Source organism: Peromyscus leucopus, chromosome 1 (assembly GCF_004664715.2).
Source record: "Peromyscus leucopus breed LL Stock chromosome 1, UCI_PerLeu_2.1, whole genome shotgun sequence".
NCBI lineage: Eukaryota > Metazoa > Chordata > Mammalia > Rodentia > Cricetidae > Peromyscus > Peromyscus leucopus.
This window is the reverse complement of record NC_051063.1, coordinates 189,886,931-189,902,544: the sequence shown is the minus strand read 5'-3', so window position 1 is coordinate 189,902,544 and position 15,614 is coordinate 189,886,931. Positions and strand designations below refer to the sequence as shown.

The 15,614-nt window shown below is 36.8% G+C and overlaps 1 pseudogene; it reads right to left on the bottom strand.

Moving 5' to 3' along the window:
* LOC114687591 overlaps positions 1 to 14,248 on the bottom strand; it is a 46,412-nt pseudogene extending 32,164 nt beyond the window's left edge.
* Between the last annotated feature and the right edge of the window lie 1,366 nt (positions 14,249 to 15,614).

Genomic DNA, 15,614 nt, shown 5'->3' with positions numbered 1-15,614 from the left:
CTGGAGGTATCATCATGTTTATGTCCCATTACACTCTATTGATGTAGTCACAGAGAATCATCACACTGACACCACTGTGTACAAATGCTTCAATGGGGTAGAAAAACCATAATTAGATTGCACAGCTATAGCTACATTAGCATTGACATGGGTTTAAAAACAAAAATAGAAAAGACAAAAGAGCTTAACAAGTACTTTGGGGGTCCTGGGAATAAAAGCATTAGTATATCTAGAATATAAATGAATGTAAAATCTGAACAAGAAAAATGTTAGCTCAATTTTGAAAATGTACAGAACTAAGAGTTCTGAGAAGGTGAAACACACATGGCCGAACAATACTTAAGAATGTTCAACATCTTTAGCCACCATGAAAATGTAAATTAAAACTACTTTGAAGATCAAATGAGGAGAGGGCTGGCAGGAAGGAAAGTAAGGAAAGATGGCTAAAATTAAAGGCCACTTGGGGAGTATTGTGTAAACCTAACACAGTAGAAGCTTTCTAAAGTATACACATGCCTAAAGGGGATCTAAATAAATTCACTAAATAATATGGGAGACAGAGACTCAACTGTCCGTTTCATCACAAAATGAAGGTGGGTCACATCTAATTAAATTGTTGCCTAAAGGTATCCCATGGGAGTCACCAAACAACCCAGGCTGTGGCCAGGATTATAGGTTGTTCTCCACAGACTGGTGGCAAGGAGCAATTAATAAGACCTTAACAGCTTCACCTTCACAAAGGTTAAACATGCAGAAGTTGATCTGGTGCCTTCATTAAGATTTCGCGCAGTATTCTGGTGTCTTTGGTACTGTAATGCACTCTGGCAATTAACAAATGAGAACTGCAAATGCCAACACATCCAAAAACACTTTGATCTATGATGATGTCCTATCTGCAAGATAGCTAGGGAAATGTTTATACAAATTTGTAAGAGTAAGCAACCAGTATCTGAATTGACTGCATAAATGCTCAAGTTGGTTGAAAAAAATTCAGAGACTAGATATCCCAGTTACCTACAGTAAAAACAAATGCTGCAGTTCTTTAAAAAGCAATAAAATATCTTGTAATTGCATTGTATTATACTCTTATATCAAGGCCTTTTTCAATCATCATCAGATAATCTTAATTCTGCAACAGACAGGAATAAATACAGAAATCAACAGCCAGATATTCTAGTGAGAAAAATAAAACTAACTTTAAAAGGGTTATCTCCTTCACATATCTCCTTACAAGGCACAGAGAAGAGCATGGATGCATATATAGAAAGAGTACAAAATCCATAGGACATTCACGACACCAAAGAAGAAAGACCTTCTAAATAAACAGCATTGATATACAAAAAGAAATCACAGGACATGAGGATGTAGAAACGGTACTTACTTGGATGTTTTCTCATTTGGGGTCCAATAACTGAAAATAGGATGAACACAAGCCTCCTGCCTAATTCAGAAGCAATCTTGAGTTGATAACCATCAGCTTATGGGAATTTACTTTCCTCCAAAGGAGTATCAATAAGAAATTAAACTACTTTTAATTGTACATTGCATGCACAGGAATAGATGAAAACAGAAAATTCACTCAATCTCACTTTTGGAAGTCCTTGTCTCATAATATTGTGTCAGAGTTCCCCTCTTTTCCCCACTTTTTTAGCAGATACACACACATATACACATATATACATATATGATATTTTAGGATATACATAATGCATTTAATATATATATATATGTATACACACAAATATAATATATATATAATATAATATATATATATATATATATATAATTTTTACAGAAATCCTGAATATGCAAACACCTGGGTCAGATTTCCATACTTTCTCTTGGGCTTTTTTCCTTCTGTTTGCCCATTTTGACTAATTCTAATGTGTTAGATAATCTTTATCTTAGTATATTTTTATTATTATCTCATAGAAACCTGACTGTTTTCAAATGAGTGATAGAAATGGGGTGGATTCAGATAAGAAGGGATGTGGGGAGGATTAGAGGGAGGTGGAAACATAATCAGGGGACATTATGTGAAAGAAAATCTATTTTCTTTACTTGCTGAGCCATCTCTTCAGCTAAAAATCTATTTTCAATGAATGAGAAAATAAAGAAAACAAGTGTTGCTCTATAGTGCTATGCAAAATTCAACTTAAAACATTCATTTAATTTCAATTTTGTGTCTTTGCTTTTTTAGTGGGTTATCATGTTCACATCTGTATGTAGGTGTTTTTGGAAGACAGAAGAGGGTATCAGATCCATTAGAGCTATTGTGAATAGGAGACTGTGGACTGTTAGATGTGTGGATAGGTTAGTAAACCTACCTCCTCTGAGAAAGCCACACATGATTGTAAATGCTGAGATATGTCTCCACATTTCTCAATATTCTTTCTATCTATTTAACAAAACATCTTTCTGTCTTGTAAGTTTTATGCTTCTAACTTCCAGGGTGCAACAGGATTCTCTTGTCTTCCTCTGCAAGGGGAAAATTTGTTTCATCATCTGAAAACATTCATTCACACTACAACAAATTTTCTCTTGTTTTCTTTTACATTCAAAGTCACATATTCACTATGATATGAAAAGAATTACTCAGAGTTTATTTCAAGTTTATTTTTGAATTAGAGAAAGAGAAGAACACATCCCCTATGTGATAATATCCAAGAACCAGGTCCTGTATAATAAGAGGATGAGTGGAAAATTGTAGGCCAGTATGTACAGAAAAGTAGTACACATGGTATTTCTTGACATCATCTTTAGAAGTCACAATGAGAATCACTAGCAAATGCATACATCGTGCTTTGTATCAGAGTAGGTGGTTCTGTGTCAACACTACAGTTATCAGTAACAATTTATAAAATGGGTGTTCAGGAAGATGTTTTCTCCCTTTTCTTTTCAAGAGAATTTCTCTCTGGTTTAAAAAAATTATGTAGCACTTGGGAATAAAGATACACCCCAGCAGGCCTGCACTGGAGAACAAGATGGAGAAGACCTCCACAACAACCATGACCTTGCCCTTGGTGCTATGGTAGACAGGGAGAAAGGTGACCCAGACACTGCAGAAAAACAGCATGCTGAAGGTCAGCAACTTGGCTTCATTGAATTTGTCAGGGAGATTCCTGGACAAGAATGTGGTGGTAATCTAATTGTACTGAAATGTGATTTTGATTGTATGTTAATAAATAAAGTTGCCCGGGGGTCAGAGCTATTAGAGCCATAGACAGAGTGTGGCGGTGGTGGCATACGCCTTTTATCCCATAGATCTCTGTGTGTTCAGGGATACAGCCAGCATTGGAGACATATGCCTTTAAGACATAGGGGGCTGTACATTCAGACAGTGACGAGGCAGTCACATGTTTGGGTTTACAACCAATGAGAAGGCAGAACAAAATACTTTAAATAGACGAACAGACAGGAAATAGGTCTCTTTCGGGAAGCTGGGACACCACAGGCGGAAGGGTGAGATTTTAGCTCTGAGCTCTGACCTCTCGGCTTTCTCTTTTACATTGTTTCTGTGTCTCTTATTTAATAAGACGGTTAGTTACATCTATACAAGAAAGCCACCATGAAGCTCCCAAAAGCAAGGGAGCCATGGTATCCCAAGACACAGTAGAAAGCAGTTACTGAACCCTTGTTGCACACAATGATGATTTGGCCATGCACAGATTATGCATCAATGTCAATAGAGGGAGGAGAAACTCGCAGCCAAATTGCACAGAGAATAATTTGGATGAAGGTACAAATTACTATGATATAGTTGGGTGCCCCTGAGACCAGAAAGTATCTTTTTCTTCCAGGGGCTGTGACTATGAAGGCCAGCAGCACTGTCACTGTTTTGGCCAACACAGTGGAAACAGCCACAGTGAATACAACTCCAAATGTAATTTGCTGCAGGACACAGGTAGCTGAGTTGGGTTGGCCAATAAAGAGCAAGGGGCACAAGAAACAAAACATGAGTGAGATGAGCAATATGTAACTAAGATTCTGGTTATTGGCCTTCACAAGGGGAGTGTCATGGTGCTTGACAAAGATCCCAAAATCAGAACTGTGAATAAAAAGAACCACAATGCCATTAAGGCAAGAGCCATCTCCAAGGGATCTTCGTAGTTCAGAAAGATCACTACTTTGTGAATGCACTGGTCCTGCTCTCTGTTGATATACTGGTCCTCTGGACACCTCACACATATATCCACATCTGATGGAGAGAGAAATGTATGATTAGTGCAGCTTCAGTCATTTATGACAAAACATTTAAGTGTTTTGAAGAAGCATTGCAATATCTGCATTTGTTTCTGGGGATGTAGTTGATAGACATTGCTGCATAGCAATGCTTCCATTTCAAAATACTCATTCATTGTCTTTATGGGGAGTGAAATCAAACAATCATTATGTTTTCTATTTAACTGTGTGTTGATGTTGCCATTTGCTATATTATTAGAAATCACAGGTATTTTAAGTACATTCTGAATACTATAATGAAAGGACTCAACTGCTGAATTGACAGAGGGAAAAAAATTAACCATTATTTTACACAGTTTATTTTACAGTATCAGATCCCATGGTTGCAGTGCATCCTGATGTCTTTCTGTCTGTTTTATGACCGCTGTTCCTGTAATTGATGGAGACTGTATTTTCTATTTGGAAAAGTCCTGTCATATGCTTTCTACTTTCAAATGACCAGCCCAAAACCATTGACATAGAAGAAATACTAAACAGAATCAGTAGGGATGCTTGGAGTTTGCACATTACATTTCAAGTCCAAGTTCTCGACACATATTTATTTGCACCATAGGACTATGGCCAGGAGGGTAAAACAACAAGAGAAATGGGGAAAGGGTTTTAGGACATGGAGGACAAAAAACTGCCTCTGAATAGAGAGGACAGAGATGTGGCCTTTAGGAAAATGGCAGTTTATAAAGGAAAAAGGGGAACCCCATGTTAGGATGAAGAGCTTAATTGTGTTTGGACATGTTATTTAGGGAAGTTATAAGGGAATATTTGTTAATTGGACTTCAATACTTTGGTAGCTAGACCTTGGTAGTTAGCCTCAGTAGGAGAAGTGCCCAAATAAGGGAATTGACCCTGGTGACTCTCTTTAGGAATGTAGCCCCAGTTAGGGTTTCTATTGCTATAAAGAGAACAATAGCCACAGTAGTTCTTATTAAAGAAAACATTTAAATGAGTAACTTATATTTCAGAGGCTCAGTCCATTATCATAGTGGTGGGCCATGTTGCTATTCAGGCAGATATTGTGCTGGAGAAGAAGGTGAGCATTTTCCATCTTTTTATCCATCGGTAACATAAAGAAAGTAGTCTCATTGTGTGTGGCTTAAGCATTTAAGGGGCATGGAAGTCTGCATCTATAATGATACACTTCCTCCAATAAGACTACACTTTCTCCAAGACTATACCCTCTGATGGGACCAATTTAATTCAAACTATCACAGGAATCTAATGGATTTTAGCAAGGCAAAGGGAATGGGGGAATGGCCATATTTTCCATAATCAGCCTCACTAAAGTCCCTTCAGGATCAGTAAGTTGTGTGTGTGTGTGTATTTATGTATATGTGTGTCTACATGTAAAAATAACAACAGAGCTCAAATATGAGAGTGGTTGTGTTTATATGAGGAAAATAGGAGGATGAGAATTAGAAAACAATGTTACATAAATATAATTTTTATGTTTTAAAATGCAAAAATTAAATAAATCAAATGAATATGTCCTCAGTTGTATCCCAATCTGGCATTAGGAAAGCTTTTCCCTGAGTCTTGTTCATAAGATGCAGTAACCCTATACTGAAGGTAGAAACCTCTGTATATACTTATCATTTAAATGAGCTACCTCTTGATTCCATCATCTTTGGGAATAGACAAGCACTTTCCTCCTTCACTAATTTCCATCTATGTGAGTGTCAGATTATTTTAGTGTACTCGAGTGTGAGTTAGATATTGATACAATACCATGAACACAATAAAATAAAGAAAATTCAAGCAAGAGTGATAGCACCGAAGATTTGTTGTGAGGAATAGTACCCCATCATTAATTGTGATCTCCACCAAGGAAAGTTTATGAAATGAGGCTACACTTGCTTTGAATCATTGGATAATTGATGATGTGCTTCTTGATTTCAAGACTTTTTATCTAGAACAATGCATATATGGACGCGTGTATTTAGTTAATTTGTTTAGTGGAATGGAATGTGGTCACAGTTGTGAGGAAAATGTACTGCTCTTGCAGAAGAACTCTATTCAGTTCCAAGAACCCATCTTGGCTTTCTCAAACTGGATATAATTCTAACTACAGGGACCTTGGTTGCTTCTCATGTGCACCTGCAATTGTGTACACAAAACCACATAAATAACCATAATTAAAGAAATGATAGAAATATTTTTGGTTAATTGTTGCTGTATTTATTGTTATAAATACCCTTTACTCTTATATAATTTTGTATTTAAACAAATTTCATTACAGTTTGTATAATTAAATTGTAGTATGCTGTATGTGTGAGTGCATAGAGATCAGAACATGACCTCTAGGTGTTGAAAACCTCTTCCTACTATATGGTTCCTAGGGATTAATTCATCAGCAGTTTTATTAGCAAGGGATTTGATTTCTGAATTATCTTAATGGCCATAAATGTCCTTTAATTTCTTTCATTATAAAGGATGACAGGCAATAGAAGAGAAAGCCTATGTGTCTGCCATTTTTCTGTAACCAACTCTAAACAAATAATCATTTAACTAACATGGGCTGTGTAGGTGACAACACCATTTGAATAACTGTGGCTAATTGCTTTCATACAAAACCATTTTAATATCCTACTTTTTGACATTTATTAACTGTGTGCTGTATATAAACAAATTGACTATAGGACTCAATACTTTTACATTATGTGCCAATATTTATCCACAATTACCTATATTTCAAATCACACTGAACCTTTGAAAATAGGGCTCTCTGGATATTGTTTGAAATCTTTTTTATCATACTTGACAGTTTCTTATAATATTACAAGTGAATATTTTCATTCTTCATTAATCTTACAAAGGACTTAGATTGGGTTTCTAGTACCTACATAAAAGTGTTCAATGGATCTGATACACTAGTATTTTCTCCATTGATTTACTTCATGTACATGGTACCTATAAATTTATGTAAGCACTCATACAGACATGGAAATAGAAAAAAATATTAAAGATTCATGACTAGAATCTAATCTACATGTATTTCCAAAGAGGATTTGTCACTAGTTAAGACATAGTGCAGAATTCCCTCATTTTATAGTTTGATTATCAAATGTTTCTTTGAGAAAAGGTCACATACAATGGATGTTCAATGAGTCAAAGATGTATGTCATGACATAACATGTTACTTAAAGTGACATTGTTAATATTAATAGTCCTATAAAAACTAACTTGGGAAAGTGATATTCTTTATTTGTGCAGTGCTCTTTTAGAACCTTTGATCATCCCAGTGTGTTTGGGAGAAGATGATCTATGTGAAGTATTTATCTCAGCAGCAAACACTTACTTGTCTCATTAGAAACTTCATTTTCTGGGCAGGGGGTACAATCAAAACAGCAGGCTGCAATTCCCTCCTGCAAGAATTTTCTGAATCCAGGACCACAATCAGCACTGCACACAGAGGGTGGCATCTGAGGAAAATCAGACATATGCTGCTATCAGGACTTTGACCTACTCGTTCCATAACTATATAATGTTGAACCATTGATAAGCTTATTTTACATACACCAAATGAGTGACCACATTAAATAGTATGTTTTAAAATACCCAACAAGCAAATGTATGAAAACAATTTGATGTAAAGTTGAGCAGCTTCCCAATCTTAGGAATTTAGGAATAAAAAAGGGTTGTTTGCTGTGGGCAAACACCACAGAGTACAAACTGATTTTTCTAGTTAATTTTCATCACCTAGACAGAAAGCCCATTGAAAAATTAGAGAAAACCCTAACTAAAATATTTCTCTCCAAGAACTAGCCTGCTGTAATATTATTTATGCATTTTATTGATGGGTAATTGTTGTAGGCGTGCCCAGTTCACTGTGGGCAGTGCTGTCTCTATTCAGGGCTATTTGAGAGATCAAGCAGAGCAAACCAGTGATCAGTGTTCCTTCTGAGTTTTGTTGCAGTCTCTAGATTTCTACATTGTCTTCTTTTTATTTTAATCCATGATTCTAGTCAACCCTTCCTCCTCAGTTTGCTTATGGCCAGTGTTTAAACATGGGAAGAGTACAGTGAGCTAGGATAAATGAATGTTGGAAACATGGGAAATATTTCTTCAAACCTCTGACAGCAAACATGAGCTCCAATAAATAGCACTGCAAAGCATGACAAACAGAGTGCAAAGAAAAAACAGCTAAAAATGCAGAGCATTTGTGGTGAAGAAGTGCCAGGTTGGTATGTACAGAGCTTTAGGTGGAATGTTTCCTGAGGTCAAAGTGCCTTACAAAGGCTGCAAGTATTTGGGAAACTGGAATAAAAGTTAGATAGTTTAAGTTAATTAAAGGATTTCTTTTAGTTTATAATACAAAAACTATGTATAACCAAAACCTGGTGATAGTGATCTATATTCTGGTTTAGACAACTGTTGATTGTTGCATACTCACATTGCATCCTTTGTTCAGAATTGAGTTCTGAATCAAAATCACATGGCCTCTATCTTTCTATACAATATGATTACGTAGAAATATTCCTTTTTGTTGTAGTTTTCTTGAAACAGGGACTCACTCACAATGTATTGCTGGTATACCTCAACTACCTATATAGAGTAGGTTAACAGAGATGACACAGAGATCTGCCTCTCCTGCCTCCTGAATGCTGGGTTTAAAGTTGTGTGGTACCAGTGGACATATTTCTTCCTTTATTTCTGTATTTAATGTTTACCATTTCTTCTTGTACTTGCTAAGATTAAGGACAAATTTCAAGAAGAGTGGAGAAAATGTATATCCCTCTCCAATTTCTTTTTAACAAATTATTTGTTTTTTACCATCCACAATTGCCTCTCCCTACATTCATTCTGTTCCCTCTCCACATCTTCTTTCTTCCACCCTATCTACTCCTCAGAAATGGTAAGGCCTCCGATGGGAGTCAACAATGCATGGCAAACCAAGTTGAGGCAAGACAATGTTCTTCCTCCCTGCATCAAGGCTGAGTGATTAATCCCACCATAGGGTATATGTTACAAATTCATCTCATGTACCAGGGACAGATCTTGGTCCCACTGCAAGGGCTACAAACAGACTCAGCTACATAATTATCACCCACAAGCAAGGGGCTTAAGTAGGTACCATGAAGGTTCCCCTAGCTGTAGGATTAGATAGCCAGTCAGCTTCTTTGGCCACAGTGTACTGGGTGTTTCATAGGTATAGTTGTTCAGGTTGCATGACTGGGATTAAAAAGTATAGAGAATGGAAAAGGAGAAGATCTTTGTGAGCCACTGGAGAAGTTGATGTGACTAGATGAAGCAAGTAGTCAGCTACAGACCTGGGTTTATGACATGGCATTGTATTTTCTGTGGAGCTGAAGGAAAGGTAACCATTTGCAGATAGCTTTTATTTTTCCCTGGCTGGAGTGGGCTGTGAGTATCCAGGAAATGTCTCCTGGAATTTGGGACTGTGTTAATGCAATGAGTGGTAGGAGGGAAGTTAGAAGGGGAAGATTTCTGTGTTCCACTAGCTATAGTGTCAGAGGTAGAGAAATGAGTCCACATCAGGTAGCATGCTGCTGAGCTAGGGAAAAGATTGTGAGATTGGGGTTGGTGGAGTGGAGGGAAAGGTGAGGATATGCAGTTAGTCAAATAGCATGCATGGTTTGATGGAACATGTGATGCAAATTACACTTGATGTGGGTTTATAATAAAGGCTACAATACAGGCACATAGCGCAACTTGGGAAGCACTGTAAGAAGCATCTGAATACATTTACTTTGAAAATTTACTCAATTTATGCTAATTGACTCCTTAGAAAAGTTTTATTGTTGCCACATGTGTTTTGAACATTGTGTGAACCTTTCATGAGCAGTTGAACAAATGACTATTCACCACAGATAAAGTACCAGTGACTAAGCAAGTCATTGATTCAACACAACCCTACACTTATTAATAGGTCACTACCTTTTAACATGCCTGCCAACAACAATCTATATAGGACACTTACATGGTGAACCCCCCAGGTCTTTCATTCTCTTAATGCCAGCCCACACTATACCCACTTTTACAATCTCTTTTCTACAATATTGCAGGCACAACTGGGTCAGATTCTCCCAGCTCTACCAAGGACCACAATGACTCCCAGAATTCCAGGTAGGTCATCCTTGATTCTCCCCCACTGTCCCTGTCCACAAAATGCTATTGACCATCCCCAACACTCAAGACCATAGTACCCCAGGTCCACAACACTGTGGGTGATTATCTACTCAACAAGAGAACACGGAAGACTGTAAATAGTCCATGTTAGTGGTCATCCTCTTTACTATCCCACATTTTGGTGACCCAACCCACACCATATCCACAATCTCAATCACCTCTGCATCAAAATGTCCATGCCCAGAGTTGGGGATTTAGTTCAGTGGTAGAGCGCTTGCCTAGCAAGCACAAGGTTTTGGGTTCGGTCTTCAGCTTAAAAAACAAACAAACAAACAAACAAACAAACAAACAAAATGTCCATGCCCAACTTGGGGAGAGTCCCCCTACTGGAACAGAAGCCAGTGTGGCCACCAGAAGTTTTTCCCATAAGTCGTGTGGAGATGCCTTGAAGAACCTCAGGCCACACTAGCCAGAAGACAAAAGAGAAAACAGAATCAAAGGAACCAAACACATATACAAATAAGAAGAACTTTTAAATAAGCATCTAGGCCTTTAATTACCACAAATTCAGATGCCTAGACACAAAAGTGTAAGTATATAAGCAACAACAGCTGAGGCTCTCCTTCCCTCATGCCCGTCTTGACTGAGGACCAGCCCAACATCCTGCAAAAGCTTCAGGCCCAATGCCAAATGCAGAGCTCCAGCTTGATGGGTCTCCTTAACTACTGCCATGATTGTGGAAGTCTGACCTTGTACCGATTTTATGAAAATATCTCGTGCCCCAAAGACTGAACTTTTGTCATCTGACTTTTCAATGGAGGCTATAAAAAGCAGAATGATGTGGTCAGTTGTACTGCAGATGCTAAGAGAGCACAGAAGTCAACCCATACCACTATACCTAGAAAAACTTTCCATCCTTATAGAACGATCGAAGTGAGGTCCCCAGAGCTTAGAGTGGGAGCAGAATCAGCTAAGGACACTTGGGAAAACCATCTCCTACACTGATTAGAACATAGTTGAGAATTAATAAATGAACACTCATTTTCTCAACATGGAGAGCATTAATGACTAAGGACTGGTATGTTTTCAGTATTAGGATGGAGTGAGGATATTCAGGTGCTTGGTAACATAATCACTGATTTTCATTGATAAATTGTTTCCTCCACTTAATTCCCTTGGCATTAGAGACTTATAGCAATGACTAGATTTTCTGAAATGGCCAGCCCAAGTCGATTAGTGTTTATTTTGGACAAACATCTACAGAAGATCTTTTGTAGTCAGAATGACGATCATCTTGTATTGGATAGTATTCCAAACTATCTACTATGATTGAAACAAATCTGCTGTGTTGTGAGGTTGGGGTGAAATAGGAAGGTGGAAGCTTGCAAAAGCATTAAAAGTTCATGAGAATGCATCTCCCATAAACAAGATAAGCCTTTGCATTTTTCACCGAGAGGGCTGTCCAGCTTTAGTTTTTGAGTGCTTGCTCTGAAGGTAAATACATGGGCACACCCTTGACCAAACAGTAAACCTGAATATGAATTCATTTTAAAATTATTGAACACGATGAAACATACATGTAATGTTTGAGCAAAGTTTCTGGTACTTTTAAGGAGACAAACTGGGTTGGATAAAGCATTCAAAGCATGACTGGTAAAGGCTCAGTAGTGTTTCTGGGTTAACATTGGGCTCTTATACTTATAATTAATTGTAAATAGGGGACAACATAGTTAACATACTCCCTCATGTCCATCCTGATCTTATTTTTTTTCTTTCTGGTTTATCTGTTGGAGGCCAAAATGTTTTTTCAGAAGATTTATTTTTAAGTAAATTTAAATACCAGAGTGTATTTGGTAAATATATGTTTCTGTGTGTGTGGACATGAGAAACACTTCTTGAGGCCATAAAAAAGCCATGGATTCCATAGTTTTGAATGACATTTGGCTGTAAAATGGACTGGCCTCAAATTCACAGAAATAACCCTGCTCTTTCCTAAATGGAGAGATTAAGTGCATGTGCCCAGTATTGTTCACTTATATTATGTTTAGAGAAGTATGTTCAATGTAAATATAGTAAGCATATCTATCAAACATAAATTTTCTTATTGAGAGAACCGTTTATATATGTTTCAGTTACAAATACAAAAAATTAGCATTGTATTGAGAACTAGGGACATCTAGAAATAGCAGTGAAAATTGTTAGTGCCAGTATTACATGTTTGTAAAATAAAAGAATAAATAAAGTGTATGCTGTATGGGAAATATTAATGAATTTTGAAAACAAAAATTGTTAACCAGTTAGTAGGAGTAGAACAATTGCATTTTATGATTATATTTTTGGGAAAAATAATAACTTCCATGTCTTCTTACTCATTTTGTATCATCTGACCAATAAAAATCAAACTCAAACAAATATACTCATTCATTCTGAATGATTCTCTCAGAGTTAAACACAATCTGTTTTCCACATAGAAATTGTACCAGTATGGTATCTTTATGTATAAATATATTTATATATACATTTTGGATTAAAAACATTTTAGAATATTCTTTGTTACCACATGGGAAAATGTCATTGAAATTTTCAGCAACAGTTAACAGGAACTTGAGATTATAACTTATGAATCTCAAACACTAACTTCTCCATACTAAACATTAAGAAACATGAATGCCTTGAACAGTTAGAGTAGCCTACTGGACTAAAGAGTTATGTTGGAAAACAACTATCAGCAATACACAAAATCAAAGTGTGTATTGTGCACAAATTGGTAAAATACGTAGCTAGCATTAATAAAATTACAGAAAGAGAAACATATGAGGTTAGTGTGATATAAGTGTCAGAGAAAAAAAGCTAAGACGTAAAGTGAAGAGACACATTCTTTTTAAACAATGGCAAAGATGAACTGGTAGGTGGCTTCTCAAGTGTTGCCAAGTATCACATCCCACAGCTCTTTCTCAGGGAAGTGACAAAGAGAGTAAGTAGTCACCATGTTATTGACAGCTTTACACTTCAAAGAATGCAATTTTATCTTTTAGAGTCCACACATTCTTTCTTTGCTCTATAGAGACAGTGAATAACTAGACTTTGAAATCAAAGTCCAATAGTTATATACATATATAAGTGAAGTATGGAGAAACAGAAACACATCTGAAGTTTACAGTGGGCAGGTCTCCTACCTCATTCTTGATGAAGCTTTAGAAGGCACATGTGACCACATGCAGAGCATCTGAGAGTGTAACTGAATATACATGCAAAAAGTCTCTGGAGCTAGGGTTGCTGCAAATATTAGTTGTCCCAGTACATGCATTAGGAGTGACATACTGATCAAAGGGTTATTACAGACTCTATTTGACAGTCATTTAGTTACACACATATAGAATGACACTCTTTGAATAGTGTGGGGTTTCCTTCAATAAGACACCACCAGCTACTGTGCTGTGGAAACTGTGAAGAGGAGGGCTATATGTGATGGCACAAGATAAAGAGTCCTTCACTCAGCTTCTAGCTTTTTAAGCAGTAGAATAACTCGGGGAATAATAGAACACTCTCTGGACAAATTAAAAGTAGAAAAATAGCACTGAGTCTCTAAAAGAACTTGAGGTTATTTATTAGTTTTCAGATTGGGTATCAGGCCAAATACTCAAAGCATTGTTCTGACTCTCATAATCCTACCCCCAATAAAGTACTCATTATGTCATTTACATAGAAAATATAAAGGAACTTACTGAGTATTAAGAATGTGGTTGAAATAGTCTTTCTCCATAGGCCACTGCACTCTTAAAAGGAAGAAGATACAACCTGTCAACAAATCTCCATCCTTGTCATTATTCTGCTTCATTCTCCAAAAGCATCTGGGATGAATGATACTGGACACAAGAAGTGGAATGTTCAGGAGCAAGAACAGAAAAATCAAAGTGAACATCTTTGTCCTACTAGAAGCCTGGTCAGTATTTTTTGTGAAGTGCTATTAAAATTAGCACATTAATAGGCACATATATATTCCCACCTGCTTTTTCTCTGTAGCCAAAGGAGAGTTTACTTATGAGTCATGATTCCTTTTTTTCCAGATGGATCCTCCCCCGTGCTGTAGGAATCTTGGACACTCTCTTCCCTGGGGCTCTGCATCTGATGTTCATGTAATTAAATTTGGTTGATTAATATATATGAGGGGGTTCAGCTAGTTTCATGAAAACACTCATAGTTGTGAAAATTAAGGATCTTCAGATGATGACATTTTGGGAAAATATGATCCCAGGACTGTTTAAACAATGTTTGTTTTAATGCCTTCAAAAATTATGTCAGTAGATTTTGCAGATGTTTCACATTGAGACCTGCCATAATGATTTAGGAAGGACCCACAAAGACATCATCCCCTGTTACTCACCTGGAATTGTATTATGATATCCCTGTCAAGGAAAAACAGCTCCATTTTTAGAGTAATTGAGTTCCACACAGCATGCAGTGTGCGACCTATGCTACACCAGCAACAGTTACAGAATATCTAACCAAATCCTGTGCTTCCACTGTGTTGAGAACAAATAATCAGGCAAAATTCCAAAATTTCCTGAAGCTTACTGTTCTATACCTATCCAGCTCATCATAAAGGCACTGTTACACTTACATAACAATAACGCTGTTTTTAAATATTTAACAAATTCCAAAGAAATCTTCTGTCCTATATTTCAAATACTAAATAAGATCTCTAACTGATCCTCCAAACTAATCATTAGTAAAGAGAAGATGAAGTAAATATTTGATTTCTAAAACATCATCTCCATCCCCATGCCTCAGTTCTAATAGTTCAATTCCTTGTGTTGACCCATTTCTTTTGTTTTATCTTTGATTTCCTATGTTGTTTTTGCTCATTTTACAGCCCAGTAGTGGTTGTGAAGAAGTCTGTTTTGAGCATCTTATAAGCAAATAGAAAATGGGAAGTGACCCTGTGTTTAATGTGAAAATTGTACTTATAACATTTTCTAGACCTCTGATATTGTTTGCATTCTAGAACCTGCCCTGCCAGTCAGTGTGAGAGTGTTCAGTTGAGTGTGGGCTGATGAGACTATTTCAGTGGATTTGGTCTACAGTGAAGAGAGAAAAAAAGTAGGATAAGTCTTTACTGTGGTTGATGATGTGTCCTATTTTGTATCTGAGATGAGGCACATAGGGCTAGTGTTCTCATGTGCAACTTATTTTCAATTTAATAATAAATATTTAAGTATTGTATGACATCTGGTGTTGTGATGAATTATCCTGGGGCCTAAGATGTGTGAATAGAACAATGTGACAAA